Raw genomic sequence first — 14,021 nt, 5'->3', positions numbered from 1 at the left:
GAATGCGAGGCGCTCTGCCTGGGTACCATCACCATTCCAAACTGATGTTGGACTCTTGGACATCGCAAAAGGAAATTAATGATTCAATGCTTTACTGTGATTGAATAGCATCGGCCTGATGCATAGCCTATGCAATTTAAAGGTCCAGTCCAGACAAAATCTCATGTAGGCCAGCCTATTTGCCAATCAAAGGGAGAGTCTTGATGTTGAAACAATGTTGCACCATTACTCCTGGGTAATAAACCCATTTATTCACTACATTAAAGAGAATTATCCACCATATTAAGAGAAAAGACATGTCAAAATTGCATTGCATTAGAAAATCATGAAGCTCACAGTCACACTATACTCCAGTGGCGTCATTAGGACTGGGCTTTCAGGTCTGCAGCCCCGAATGTTTTTGGTCCAGCCCGATCCTTTTGATGGTCTTTTGATGCAGGGGCCAGAGCCAAAGTTATTTTCCAATCGTTTCATCCTGAACAGAACCATTATTGTTTTCATTCTGTTCCACTGGTCTGACCAGAAAAATAAAGTTCTGAACCGGTTGGAACACCAACAAAAATGTTCTATATCGTTCCTTTCTGTTCATTTTTAAACCTCTGAAATATACTTTTTTTTATATATATGACTTCACTAATCAGTGCGAGTAGAGCAGCTTGCTGTGGAGCGGGTAAGCGATTTAATCTGTATAGGAAAGTTATTAAGAGCAAATTGTATTTTGGTTTAATGACAATGAAAGACAAACACACACACTGTGCTGCAGTCACAGTGTAGGGTACGAGATACAACTGACATTTTGAGGAGAGAGGATGGAGGAAGCTTGCCTTGAAGCACTGGGCATCTTGTTATAATATGGATTATCTGAATTAGTCCCACAGAATTATACCTACGGAGGAGCGGCTTCTATGGAGGAACTTTGAATGTCTTTGAACTTCCGAGTTGATATAACGTTGGACCAGAGCTAGCTAGCTAACAAGCTTGTGTGTGCAGAGCACCACTAGAATTAAAAACACATCTTACCTTTTTTGTAGATAATAAATCCAATGTGAAACGTGATAACTATAGTATCCTTAACTAGCATTGAAAAAGTCTAATTAAACATCTCTCCCTAATTTCTGATTTATGCTTGTAATATCATCAGTAGGCTACAGTAACCTATGCTTCAGAGGGGTGGGGCAGGTAGCCTACACACACACCACTGGAATAAGATTCTGAGTGACAGAGTGAGGGCTTTGCATAAGCGCTTTGTTGCGATTTTTGTGGGACTGGAAAAAAATGCTCAGAATGTAAAATAACGTTATTAACCGGTTCCCATGCTTTTATACGGTTCTGTTCTGGAACAGTATAGATCACTTTCATTTTCGGTTCAGGTCCTGTTCCCCCAATAATTTAGCTATTTTCTGGTTTTCGGTTCTGTTCCCTGAACCCGTTCCAACCCTAAATTACAGGCTCTATGTCTGATATGAGTTCCCATAACAGTGCATCACTTACACACTAGCCAGTATGCCATAATTCACCATTAATTTCCTGAAAACCGTGTCGGTAGCCCAAACCGTTCAAAAGATATGATTCATTTTACCAGAGCTATGTTTTTTCTAGCGTGAATTTGCAGGAACCATTTGATAAATAAACCATGGCCATTTTAAAACTAGGCTAATCGCGGACTGCTAATTAGCTTATTTGTTTGATAACAAATACGTTTGTTCCGTCATGTTACCTTATTAGCTAACAACCTGGTAACTGGACAGCTAACAACTTGGTAACGTTTCCTCTCGACAGGGAGTGGGAAAAAATAAATAGACATCATTTGGGTAGTGTATCCTGGGTAGATTTAGGCTATGCCATGTTGTCAACAGGATATTTTCTGTTTTTATTTTAAGGCAGTGTAACCATTTCTATTTCTTATGATGGGCTATAATATTATAGGATAATTAGTGTGCTTGTCAGAAAGAACAGTAGGCTACTTTTATTCCTCATACTTTTATTATTCCACTTCTTCCTAATTTTGCTGGTGTAACTACTTATTTGGTATTTTATTAGGATTCCCATTAGCTGCTGCGAAAGCAGCAGCTACTCTTCCTGGGGTCCACACAAAACATGAAACATGACGTAATACAGAACATTAATAGACAAGAACAGCTCAAGGACAGAACTACATCAAACGTAAACGTCACACATAGCCTACATATCAGTACATACACACAAAATAACTAGGTCAAATAGGGGAGAGGCGTTGTGCCGTGAGGTGTTGCGTTATCTGTTTTTTTAAACCAGGTTTGCTGTTCACTTGAGCAATCTGACATAGAAGGGAGTTCCATGCAATCATGGCTCTATATAATGCTGTATGTTTTCTTGAATTTCTTCTGGATTTGGGGACTGTGTAAAGACCCCTGGCAGCATGTCTGGTGGGGTAAGTGTGTGTGTCAGAGCTGTGTGTAAGTTGACTATGCAAACAATTTGGAATTTTCAACACATGAATGTTTCTTATAAAAAGAAGAGGTGATGCAGCCAGTCTCTCCTCTACTTTTAGCCAAGAGAGACTGGCATGGATAGTATTTATATTAGCCCTCTGATTACAGTGAAGAGCAAGACTTGCCCCTCTGTTCTGGGCCAGCTGCAGGTTTTCTAGGTCCTTCTTTGCAGCACCTGACCATATGACTGGGCAATAATCAAGATAAGATATAACTAGAGCCTAAAGGACTTGCTTTGTGGAGTGTGGTGTCATTTTTTAAAATTATATGCTTACTTACAATAAATTACAAGAGGCTATTAATTTTTGTCGCCATTCATGTAGGTAGCCTATGCCATGTACACGTTGATTGTAAGTCATAAAAACGAGAATAGGCTATATTGAAATGCCTGTTCCCTCAATTATTTTGTCATTTTAGTAGTGTGCACAAGCTGCTGGGCAGAGATGGCAAAGGGACTCTCAATAGCTCATAAATGCAAAAGACCATGCCTACTGTATGTATTGTAAGATGACAAGTGTCTGCAATCACCTTTAGATTTTTCTTGAAGGTGGTGTGACTTGGAGAAATTAATTGGTATAGCATAATTAAATGTTCAAACCCCCTGTTCTTGGGAAACATACTTTCTTCAAGCCCTATTTTAAAGGGATGGTTCCTCTACATTCATTATTATTAGTAATTTTTTAAAACAAAGATCTTAGTGATCTCATCTTTACATATTCATCTCAATGTGTACCAGATTGACGCAGTTAGCTGTTGAAATTAAAATGTTATTCTTCTGGGGGAGGATACCCCGGGACCCCCCTACTAGTTTTCCACCTCTGGCTTTTGGCTAAGCTCCCGATGTCCTAAAATCCTAGAAACGCTTCTGGAATAAAAGGTACTATCTAGAACCTAAACGGGTTCTTCATCTGTCCCCATAGGAGAACCCTTTGAATAACCGTTTTGGGTTCCACATAGACCCTTTCCACAGAGGGTTCTACATGGAACCCATAAGGGTTCTACCTGAAACCAAAAAGGGTTCTACCTGAAACCAAAAAGGGTTCTACCTGGAACCAAAAAGGGTTCTACCTGGAACCAAAAAGGGTTCTCCTATGGGTCAGCTGAAGAACCATTTTGCAACCCTTTTATCTAAGAGTGTAGACACAGGTTGCATGCCCTGTTCTATATTTGCATGTGTACTGTATGGACAGAAGGCCTGCTATATCAGAACTGGTGTTCTCTCCTAATTTGAATGTTTATGGGGGCAAGAATGTTCCCCCTATTCAGTTAAATTAAATCCAAGATCTGTGTCTCATTTACTACGGCAACAGTAGAGCCAAGAGCACTAGTGGTTTTTATGTCAATGGGGTCAAAGGCCATGCATATACTCAAATTGGACTGTGACAGGGATACAGTAAGAGAGAACGGGACACCAGAAAATAGGTGAGATTTTGGCTCCATTCCCTCAGTAATCTGGTGTCCTATTTTTTGTATCTTCCTTTTATTTGTACCACTCTACCTCATTCGGTAACTAAAAGTCAAACTCATGTCAACAGTGTGTCTTTGTCACTTGACTGAAAAGCTTTTCTCTGTCACTGTTGGATAACCCAACGCAGAATCAGTGTTGTGTTTGTTTAAAGTCAACTCCTTATTCTTCAGGTAATCAAAATTGGCAAACAGGACCTGCAAATCAGATTAAACACAAAGACAATGATGTATGCGCCACAACCAGATTAACTTGTTTCAGTTCCCAGGTTCATAACTTCTGTATTCTCAATTTGACTCCGATACATCCCTGCGGTGGTATAAGTATGTTACAACCAGTTTGTTTTTCATGCCTGAGTCTGACACAATGTTAACGGATGACGCTGGCACACCTACAGGATTTTCTAGCCTCGCCTGCTGACTTTCTCTTTAAGGCTTCGGTGAGTCAGTCAGTCAGACACTGATACAGGTGTTCATCAATGCAAAATGCATTACCTCTCAACAGAGTGGACTTGGCAGGCAGAGGTAATAGGAAACTGTGATGAAAGCAGTTTAATGGCTGGTAATAAGTCATTACTGGAACTCAGGAGGAGTTTTGGACCATATCCTCCAACCAGTATCATCAGGGCATTTAGAAAGGATGAGTCACTATTAAAAGCCTTGGGAGGATTCCCTTTTGACCATGGAATGCAATCTGGAGCTATATTAGATTTGTCTTCCTGCTAGACAGTAGAGTCTTATGTGTGCCTCACGAGAAGCAGAGGGTGTTGCTATCTTATTTAGTATCTTCTTAAGAGAGTCGAAGCCCTGTGGGTGCGGCCAGGTGTGATGTGTTTAAATCACAGCACTCCAGTGACAGCATCAGCATGTTGTCCGAGCCAGCTATGTGTGTCTGTGAATGTGTGTGTGTGTGTGCGTGTGCATGCATGCACAAGTGTGTATATGTGTGTGTGTGTGTGCGCACATGTGTGTGTGTTTGTGTGTTTCCCTGTCTATCTTGAGAGCTGGAGCTGCTGCATGGAGCTCTAGACCACTGAGGCGTAACACCCCGGTAATGAGTTATAACCTGTATCCTAAGAGGTGGAACAGCAGGGGCAATTAGTCATATTTAGAGGGCAGTGGCTCCAGCACGGCTCCTGACTGCTGGGGGATCCATGTACGTAAATGGGGATGTCTCTGTGACCTTGGCAGCCGCCGGCACTATACCTGGCTTACACTTGATGACTCAGAAGTCTATAGGAAGAAGATGCCCTAAAGCAAAGGCTTTTTCAATTATATGTTGTACTATTTTTTTGGCTGAACAGGATAGAAAGGTTTCACCCAGTAACGAGTATTTGCAAACCCTCAACCTCCATTATTAGTCCTGTGTAATGGTGTTGTATAGAAATGTGTGTCTTTGTGAAGGAGGCAAAGTCATGAAGAATAGTTTTTTTATCCCTCTGGCTGGATCACTACTTTGCTGTTTATTTTTAGCTATCCTCTCAATCACAGTTTTTGTGTTGATTGGACTTTCTGTGAGAGGTGAGGTCGTGAATGGGGGAAACTGTTATGTTAGCGGGAAGTGGCGGTAGGCTATCTCTTTAAGAAAGGATTATTTCATCTTGAAAACAGGGAAAATATATATTTGCGTTTCGGAACTTTCGGTCAAACTGCTGGGTCAGCAAAGGAAGTTAAACAATGTGGGGCCAGATTAAAAAAATAATGTTTTCCAGGGAATGGGGATTTTAGAAAATGCGTTCCTAATCCTCAGAAACAGTATATCAGACTCTGGAGCATTATTTTCCTCCATACATTTCTGGCCTTACCATTACTGACTGACTGTCATTCTGCCCTGCTATGACTGATGATTAAAGACATTGGATGTTTTTCTCAGGGAAAAAGGCAGGCATGCTACTAATGTCTTCAATTTTGGGGTATCCATGTTGTGCTTTTACTGTTTCCGTGTCAAAACTAAGGCAGGGTATGATGTATAGCCGTGTCTGGACTATTTGATTGATGAACGGGGTCGTTCAATGACAAACAACAAACTATACTTATAACTTAGCGCAGTGTGTATGGCTTTTCTCTGGACCTTTGGTCGTGGAGGTTTGAGTGCCATACTGGGGATGGTGAACCCTGTTCAAGGCCTTGTGTGAAGATAGGTGACATTACATACCCTGTGGCAGCAGGCAGAGCCCATTGACACACATGACAGGGAAGAGAATGATGGGACATGGCTTCCAAACGTTGCATGTGGAATCCCCAAGTTGCCTGAGGTCTCATTGAAGACAGATCCAGAGTTTCTCCCTCGAGCTGCTGAGCCTATGTGTCTGTGACATAATTCTCTGAACATTTACTTTCAAACCAGTTCATGTCTTACCAGGGGCAACGGTTGTGGTTAATCTCAGAGTTGAGCGTTTCCTCAATGTTGATTCAGCGTTTCCTCAATGCTGATACAAGGGCTGGCGTGTAGCACTTGACTGTGTCTGTCAGGGTATAGAATTCCCCAGGGATTCTAAATCCAGTCTGGAATTCCCTGTCAATCCTTGACCTCTTATACCACTGCATGGATGTCCCCATGGCTGGCGCTACTGTGTCCTTGTATACAAATGAGAGGCATTGTTTTCTTGACCCTGTCAACCCTCACAACCATTAGCTTGGTCTTGATATGAAGACCACTGCCACCCAACTGCTGGGTCTTAATGAGAGTATGTTTCGGACTAGGACAAATTACTCCATAGGGGTGAACATAAATTATGCTAGTCTGTTTTTTTTCATCCTCCCAGATTGCTGGACCATTCAGTTCAAAGATAATGAACCACATTTGTCAAACATTTTACGCATACTGGACTTGATTCTACAGTGCAGTGTATTTCAAGCTTCTGCCTCTAACCCTAGGAAACAATGTTCCACCTTCCTTAATCCTCCACCCCATCCCTCCTCTCTCTCTGCGGATGACTTTGTCAACCACTTTGAAAAGAAGGTTGACGACATCCGCTCCCCATTCCCTCAGCCTATTGAGTCCACTGGTCCCACTCACACAGAACTACCCTTCGCCTTGACTTCTTTCTCCCCTCTCTCTTCAGATGAAATCCTGCGACTAATGAGGTCTGGCTGCCCGACAACCTGTCCGCTCAACCACATCCCATCCTCCCTTCTCCAGACCATCTCTGGAGACCTTCTCCCATTCCTCCCTTCCCTCATCAACACATCACTGACCACTGGCTGTGTCCCCTCTGACTTCAAAATGGCCCGAGTCGCTCCCCTCCTCATGAAACCAACACCCGACTCATCTGACGTCAAAAACTATAGACCTGTATCCCTTCTTTCTTTTCTTTCCAAAACACTTGAGCGTGTTGTCTCTGATCATCTCTCTCGCTATCTCTCTCAGAACTATCTTCTTGACCCTAACGAGTCAGGCTTCAAGACGGTTCACTCACATGTGTGTCAAGATTCTGATTGTATGACTTAATTTGCCCTTTTCTTCTTTAAAAATGGCTTCAAGACTGTTCACTCTGTGTCACGGATGCTCTCCACACTGCCAAAGTGTTCTCATCCTCCTAGATCTATCCACTGCCTTCGACACCTTGAACCATCAGATCCTCCTCTCCACCCTGGGCGTCTCAGGCTCTGCACACTCTTGGATTGCATCCTACCTGGCAGGCCGCTCCTACCAGGTGACGTGGAGAGGATTTGTGTCTGCACCACATACTGTTACTACTGGTGGTGTCCCCCAGGGCTCGGTTATAGGCCCTCTCCTCTTCTCTCTGTACACCAAGTCACTTGGCTCAGTCATATCCTCACATGGTCTCTCCTATCATTGCTATGCAGATGACACTCAACTACTTTTCTCCTTCCCTCCTTCTGACACCCAGGTGGCGACACGCATCTCTGCGTGCCTGGCAGATACCCTATACTCTATATAAAAAGGTATGTGGACACCCCTTCAAATTAGTGGATTTGGCTATTTCAGTCACACCCGTTGCTGACAGGTGTATAAAATCGAGCACACAGACATGCAATCGCCATAGACAAACATTGGCAGTAGAATGGCCTTACTGAAGAGCTCAGTCACTTTCAACGTGGCACCGTCATATGATGCCACCTTTCCAACAAGTCAGTTCGTCAGATTTTAGAGCTTCCCCGGTCTACTGTAAGTGCTGTTATTGTGAAGTGGAAACGTCTAGGTGCAACAATTGCTGAGCCGCGAAGTGGTAGGCCACACAAGCTCACAGAACGGGACCGCCGAGTGCTGAAGCACGTTCCGCGTAAAAATCGTCTGTCCTCGGTTGCAACACTCACTACTGAGTTCCAAACTGCCTCTGGAAGCAATGTCAGCACAATAACTGTTTGTTGGGAGCTTCATGAAATGGGTTTCCATGGCCTAAGATCACCATGCGCAATGCCAAGCGTTGGCTGGAATGGTGTAAAGCTCACAGTCATTGGACTCTGGAGCAGTGGAAACGCGTTCTCTGGAGTGATGAATCACGCTTCATCATCTGGCAGTCCGACGGATTAATCTGGGTTTGGCGGATGCCAGGAGAACGCTACCTGCCCAAATGCATAGTGCCAACTGTAAAGTTAGGTGGATGAATATTGGTCTGGGGCTGTTTTTCATGGTTCGGGCTAGGCCCCTTAGTTCCAGTGAAGGGAAATCTTAACGCTACAGCATACAATGCACAGAGCCCTGACCTCAACCCCATCGAACACGTTTGGGATGAATTGGAACACAGACTGTGAGCCAGGCTTAATCGCCCAACATCAGTGCCCGACCTCACTAATGCTCTTGTGGCTGAATGGAAGCAAGTCCCCGCAGCAATGTTCCAAAATCTAGTGGAAAGCCTTCCCAGAATGGTGGAGGCTGCCAGAGTAGGGAATGCCTGGAGGCTGTTATAGCACTAACTGTAAGTTGCTCTGGATAAGTGTCTAAATGTAAAAATGTATGGTAATTTTCACAACATCAGGGCTTATGAATTGATTGTCCTTTACTTGGAACGTAATCAGTATTCCGTACTGTCTCAGCTGCCTAATACAATGAGAATATGTTGCTGTGCAAGTCAAATTAAATCATGTAGGTGTGACCGACTGGGTTTGAACCCAGGTCGTTTGTACACTACAATATTGTGTTAGCCTTTTGAGCTAAAGTCGAGGCAAATCGCTCGGGGGAGCTAACGCAAGTCTTAAGGTCTCAAACAAGATTCATTGAGTGGTGGATTGCTACAGGGGGTTCAGTAGTGGACCAGTTAATGGGAGCTAACAGGGGTGACATTACCTTTTATAGTGTGAAGTGTTGCACCTCACCGGGGTGTTGAGAGGCACTGAGGCACAGGGGGTGAGAACAACCATCATCATCACCATCACCTTCTTCACACTCGATGAGTGTGTGTGTGTGTGTGTGTGTGTCTTTGTTAATCATGGCGATAGTGTAGTAATAATGATATATTCCTGCAAGCAATTAGAGCCGGGCGCTATCTCTGGGCTCCACTGTAATTAGGAGAAAATGAAAGGCGCTAGGAAGCTGCCAGAGTGGGCTGGGAAGAGCTGAACAACACACACACACACACACACTAACACACTCCCTAACACTGTATATCTCTCTCTCTCAGTAGCATACACACACACACTTTCCATCTCCTTTTCTCCCTATACATCTCTCTCTACTTGCTCCACTCATCCATTTACCTTTCCATGTTCCCTCTTCCTCATTCCCTACATTTTGACATGTCATTCTGACATCACTCCTCTTCCCCTGCACTCTATCCTTCTGTGAAAGGGGGGGTGGTAATTGCCCCTCCAGATATGGTACAGAAAATGGTCCTCGCTGAGAGATGACACGATCTTGTTTTCTGTGCGATCCACTGATCATGATCAAACAGGACCTTCTGAATGAATTGCAAGTGGCCCTGTTGTTAGGGGTACGACCCAGAGTTTTTCCTGGTCAAGTCACATGGTCAGGAAATGCTCAGGGCCCTACCAGTACCTATAGGCCTACTACTGAAATAGCATTGGGCAAGGTTTTAGATTTTAGAGTCTCAGTCAAAAGTCATCTGAGACAGTTCGATTGTGAGGGCTTTTCAGTGTGTTCCTGTGGGACGTCATCCTCCCTCTTCTCTCTGTAACCTGGGGAGGATCTCAGTCAGAGACGATGCTGTCTGCAGCATAGCGTTGCAGCCACTGGAGTGTGAGTCGGAGCCCCTTAGGACCATGCAGACCATGCAGACGCCACACCCGACTGTTCTCCGCTCTACCCGATGACAGCATCTTCTAGATCAGAGGATAAGAGGTGGACTGGAGGAAGCCTCTTGTTTGGCCTGCGTTTATCCACGATGACAGACAGAAATGTTAGCCCCAAAATAGCAGCCTTTGTGGTCATTTTGGCTCATACTTTGATCAGATACCATGTCTCTCGCCGTCAAGGGGCAAAGAAAGTGAGTGTTTGTCAGAATGTTCCAGCTGTGCAGTGTATCCTCAAAGAGTTATCCAGAGGGCGGGTGCAGGGAGGGGAAGGAACCAATGATGTGGAGTGAGTCAGAGAGGGGGCCAATGGGTATTACAGCATTGTATATTCTGTGATACGCCCTTCCATCACCGGGGCAACCCGGGTCATTGAGTCCCACTGAGCCAGGCGTCCCTACTCTGGCAGTGCCAGTGAGTGGCATCACAACCCACCACACCTTTCCTGCATGCCCGCCTCTCGCCATGCCAAACTCTGGGATGGGATTTCAACATTACAAAAACTGATTGAGATCCCACCTTGCATGAAAACAAACTGACTTTCTCTGTGGACACACTCACTAAAATGTACTCTACACACACATAAAACCCTCTGACTGAAACATGAGTATTTCGTCAACATGAACGAAAAGACGTGGTCTCAGCTAGACAGGAAATGAGTTGGGTTGAGTAACAATCCCAGGGCTCTAGCTGTGATTTCGGTGTTGTAATAATATACGCTAGGCTAATTGTTGCCTGTTGGGATTGGGAGTATGTATGAATCTCACTCAGTGACCACATCTCCTTTCCAGTACGTTGACGTCTAACTCAGAGTTGTCACATTCTCTATACTGAAGTCTCGACTGCTGCGAGAGCTGTCAGACAAGGTCCCAAAGAAAATACATCACATCATTGTCCTCCTGTCGTCACCTCATTCAAATGGGTACATTGGCCATTAATCAGGGATGATTATAGGATTCAGTGAGTAAACATTTCAAAAGCAATGATGGAACCTCTCGTTCCTGTTATTCCGCATTTCTATTGAGGATTTACTGTAGAGTTTTACCCAAAAGGCTCAGACTTTTGTGTTGCCATCTACGCGGGCTGACACCCGGGCTGACACCTGTCTCAATGGAAAAGTACCATTAGTGTTTTCAGTCTTCTCTGTTATTAGATTAGTCGAAGGTAACACTTTACATTAAGTTGTTCTTAATGTAATTCAGTAGCATTGTAATTACTATAGTAGCAAGATATTGTTACAGTAGAGAGTAAAAATGGTCCTTATTCCATTTGTGTAATAACAAAAAAAATGCTCAACTCAATACTATGCAATAACAAAGCAATTACACATATAATTAGGTTTTATGAGTAATCACAGTGTCAGTCCTCTTCGTACTTATTTCATTGCAGTTCATAAACATTCTCATAAGCCAATGGCGCTTGCATGGTTAAAAATCTCCTTCTCCGTCACGCTCCCATCAAGCAGTGTAACAGTGAGGAATAAAAGATGGTAAGGTAATTATATTCACATTAGCTCTATGCTCCTCTCAGGTAGAGCTTGAATCATTCCCCACATTCTAATGGGCAAGATTTTTCTTCTTTCATGCTCCTTTCCCGCCACATATCCGTCCTCAGAGACCGTTTTTCATTCGCCGTAATGGTGGCCTTTGCCTGGCACACTACCCCCCCTGTGGAGTGACATTCGCTGAGCCTAATCTTCTCAGAAATTGTCCAGCAGGGTTGGCTGCCTGGGTAGATAGAAGTTGGTTTCTTTTTCCTTTTACAGGGCTTTTTTGTTTGGGGCACCATTGTGACTGAGACAGATTGTTTTGAGACTATTGCAAATGAGGGGTTACAGATATTTCTGGGGAGTCGCAGATCTCTTGTATAAAGGATAAATTAAGGCCTAGATTAAATCAGATCAAGCGTTAACCCACAATAGCAGACACCCACATAGCTGGTGTTTTGGCTGTGTTGGAGGTGTAACTGCGTTCGAGCTGTCAAATCGGTGAGCTGCTGCTCGTGTGGTCATTTACATTTACATTTACATTTTAGTCATTTAGAAGACGCTCTTATCCAGAGTGACTTACAGTTAGTGAGTGCATACATTTTCATACTGGCCCCCGGTGGGAAACGAACCCACAACCCTGGCGTTGCAAGCGCCATGCTCTACCAACTGAGCTACACGGGGCCCATTGTCACGAAACTGCTCCCGTCCCACTCGTGTTAGAAGTTCAGAACAAGAAAGTGTAGGCTCCAGCTGTAGGATCTTAATTTGACCTATATTGTCACGGCAAAATAATTCTGCAGCAACAGGATTTGAACGTTTAGTGATCGGTGGTTAGGCTATTAGCTGGCCAAAAGTGCAATGCTGTTAATATAACTGTGTGTTAGTGTGGGTTTTCAGTGAATTTATGTAAATCACAAAGCTCAACTGCATTTCCTGCGGTGTCTCAGCAAAAAAAGAGTGGTCAAATTAAGATCCTACATTTGTATATCAAATCAAATGTAATTTGTCAAATGCGGGGGGGGGTTGATGGCTTGGGGGTAGAAGCTGTTAAGAAGCCTTTTGGACCTAGACTTGGCGCTCCGGTACCGCTTGCCGTGTGGTAGCAGAGAGAACAGTCTATGACTAGGGTGGCTGGAGTCTTTAACCATTTTTAGGGCCTTCCTCTGACGCCGCCTGGTATTGAGGTCCTGGATGGCAGGAAGCTTGGCCCCAGTGATGTACTGGGCCGTACGCACTACCCTCTGTAGTGCCTTGCAGTTGCCATACCAGGCAGTGATGCAACCGGTCAGGATGCTCTCGATGGTGCAGCTGTATAACTTTTTGTGGATCTGAGGACCCATGCCAAATCTTTTCAGTCTCCTGAGGGGGAATAGGCTTTGTCGTGCCCTCTTCACGACTGTCTTGGTGTGTTTGGACCATGGTTGTTGGTGATGTGGACACCAAGGAACTTTAAGCTCTCAACCTGCGCCACTACAGCCCCGTCGATGAGATTGGTGGCGTGCTCGGTCCTCTTCTTTTTCCTGTAGTCCACAATCATCTCCTTTGTCTTGATCACGGCAAGGTTTCTGACCTCCTCCCTATAGGCTGTCTCATCGTTGTCGGTGATCAGGCCTACCACTGTTGTGTCGTCTGCAAACTTAATGATGCTATTGGAGTCGTGCCTGGCCATGCAGTCATGGGTGAACAGGGAGTACAAGAGGGGACTGAGCACGCACCCCGTGTTGAGGATCAGCGTGGCAGATGTGTTGTTACCTACCCTTACCACCTGGGGGCGGCCCATCAGGAAGGCCAGCATCCAGTTGCAGAGGGAGGTGTTTAGTCACAGGGTCCTTAGCTTGGTGATGAGCTTTGAGGGCACTATGGTGTTGAACGCTGAGCTGTAGTCAATGAATAGCATTCTCACGTAGGTGTTCCTTTTGTTCAGGTGGGAAAGGGCAGTGTGGAGTGCAATAGAGATTGCATCATCTGTGGATCTGTTGGGGTGGTATACAAATTGGAGTGGGTCTAGGGTTTCTGGAATAATGGTGTTGATGTGAGCCATGACCAGCCTTTCAAAGCACTTCATGGCTACAGACGTGAGTGCTACAGGTCTGTAGTCATTTAGGCAGGTTACCTTAGTGATGTCAGTGAAGACACTTGCAAGTTGGTCAGCGCCTGCTCGGAGTACACGTCCTGGTAATCTATCTGGCCCTGCGGACTTGTGAATGTTAACCTGATTAAAGGTTTTACTCACATCGGCTACGGAGAGCGTGATCACACAGTCGTCCAGAACAGCTGATGCTCTCATTCATTCCTCAGTGTTGCTTGCCTCGAAGCGACCATAGAAGTGATTTAGCTCGTCTGGTAGGCTCGTGTCACTGGGCAGCTCGCGGCTGTGCTTCCCT

The 14,021-nt window shown here is 44.6% G+C and overlaps 1 protein-coding gene across 5 annotated transcripts in view; it reads left to right on the top strand.

The window, feature by feature from the left end:
* LOC121544180 (rho GTPase-activating protein 44) overlaps positions 1-14,021 on the top strand; it is an 82,745-nt gene that overhangs the window by 559 nt on the left and 68,165 nt on the right. The window lies entirely within an intron of this gene.

The sequence above is a fragment of the Coregonus clupeaformis genome, chromosome 1 (assembly GCF_020615455.1).
Source record: "Coregonus clupeaformis isolate EN_2021a chromosome 1, ASM2061545v1, whole genome shotgun sequence".
In the NCBI taxonomy this organism is placed as follows: domain Eukaryota; kingdom Metazoa; phylum Chordata; class Actinopteri; order Salmoniformes; family Salmonidae; genus Coregonus; species Coregonus clupeaformis.
This window is presented reverse-complemented; position numbering and strand designations above follow the sequence as displayed.